Raw genomic sequence first — 2261 nt, 5'->3', positions numbered from 1 at the left:
TCTCTCTCTCTCTCTCTCTCTCTCTCTCTCTCTCTCTCTCTCTCTCTCTCTCTCTCTCTCTCTCTGTTTTGATACTTATATATCTCAAACTTGTGCCAGATACCTATGGAAGTCAGAAGAGGGCATCAAATATCAAATGCCCTGGGACTGGAGTTGGAGAAAGTTGTGAACCATCATGTGGATGCTGGGAACTGAACCTGAGCCCTTTGGAAGAACAGCCAGTTTTATTAACTGCCTTTTTTTTGAGACAGAGACTGTATTAGTCAGGGTAGTCAGGGTTCTCTAGAGTCACAGAGCTTATGGGTAGTCTGTATATAGTAAGGGAATTTATTATGATGACTTACAGTCTGTAGTCCAACTCCCCAACAACGGTCAGCAGCAGCTGTGAATGGAAGTCCAAGGATCTAGTAGTTGCTCAGTCCCACAAGGCAAGCAGGCAAAGAAGAGAGAATCTTCCTTCTTCCAATGTCCTTATGTAGGTCTCCAGCAAAAGGCGTGGCCCAGATTAAAGGTGTGTACTGCCACTTCTGGATCTGGGACTTGCTTTGTCCCAGATGACCTTGAACTCAGAGATCTCCTTGCCTTAGTCTCCTGGAATTCATAGCTGCTATGCCTTAAGATCTCCATGCCAAGATCCAGGTCGGAAACTCGTATCTCCCAGTTTAAGATCTGGATCACAGGTGAGCCTTCTGATTCTGGATTGTAGTTCATTTCAGATATAGTCAAGTTGACAACCAGGAATATCTATAACTAGCCCTAGCTGTCCTGAAAATCCTAGGATCTTCCTACATTCCCCCGGCTGTCAATATGTATAGATCAGGCTGGCCTTGAAAACCACCAAACCAAGTGAGATCCACTTGTCTCTGCATCTAGAGTGTTGGGATTAAAAGTGTTCATCACTGTACTGGGTCCTGTTGTTGGGGCTTTTTTTTTAGTTTGCCTTTTTAAAAAAAAAAAGAATTATTTATTTATTTTATACATATGAGTACTGTTAGTATTCTAAACACCACCTCCACAGTTACCTGGCAACAGCCAGGTGTGCTCCGCCCCACAGTTACCTGGCAACATCCAGATGTGCTACTCCCCATAGTTACCTGGCAACAGCCAGGTAGGCCTGGCCCACTATAAAAGGGACTGCTTGCCCCTTCTCTTGATCTCTTGCCTCTAGCTTCTCTCTGTCCCCTCACTCCTTCCCTTCTCCCTCTCTCCATGTGGTCATGGCCAGCCTCTACTTGTCTTCTGTCTCTCTCTCTCTCTCTCTCTCTCTCTGCCTCTACTACCCTCCTGGCTCCCCTCCCCATGCCCTGAATAAACTCTGTTCTATGCTATACCGGTATGTGACTGGTCCCTCAGGGGGAAGAGATGCCTCTGAGACATACCCTTCCCCCATACCTCTCCACACACCCACAGAACATACTTTTTTTTTTTTTTTTTGGTTTTTGAGACAGGGTTTCTCTGTGTAACCCGGGCTGTCCTGGAACTCACTCTGTAGACCAGGCTGGCCTCGAACTCAGAAATCCGCCTGCCTCTGCCTCCCAAGTGCTGGGATTAAAGGCGTGCGCCACCACCGCCCGGCCCAGAACATACTTTTTTATCTTTTTATAAACACATCAAGTACACTGTTGCTGTCTTCAGACACACCAGAAGAGGACCTCAGATCCCATTACAGATGGTTGTGGGCCACCATGTGGTTGTGGGGAATTCAACTTAGGATATCCAGAAGAGCAGTCAGTATTCTTAATCGCCAAGCCCTCTCTTGAGGCCAATTTGCTTGTTTTTGAAACAGGTTCTCATGGAATTCTTAAAGCTATTGAGCTTCTGCCACCACCTCCTGAGCTCTGGAATTTTAGGCATGTGCTACTAAGTCCTGCTAAGATGGACCCACTGGTGGAAATGTGGTCCACGGACAAGAATCACACAGCTGTAAAAATGTTGACATCTCATTTCTTCTCAGCATGCGTGGAACTGAATTCAGTGCGGTATTAAGATGAGCTTGCTCGCACCCGCTGGCCTTGATGGCGTCTCACCAGGACTCCCAGCGTCTCTGACTTTTCATTTGACATGGGATCTTAGTACATTACCCAAATTGACCTTGTTCTTACTCTGAAGCCCAAGCCAGGACACTTTTTGGGACTCGTCTACCTGAACCATCTGAGTAGCTGTGGTTACAGGCCTGGGCCATTAGGTTTGTCAAATGAAGTATTTTGAGTTTCAATTTAAATATTTTTTTCTTTAAATCTTTAGACCTGCAAAATTATGTT

The sequence above is a fragment of the Grammomys surdaster genome, unplaced genomic scaffold (genome assembly GCF_004785775.1).
Source record: "Grammomys surdaster isolate TR1022 unplaced genomic scaffold, NIH_TR_1.0 125476, whole genome shotgun sequence".
NCBI lineage: Eukaryota > Metazoa > Chordata > Mammalia > Rodentia > Muridae > Grammomys > Grammomys surdaster.
Note: the sequence above shows the minus strand (reverse complement) of the source record.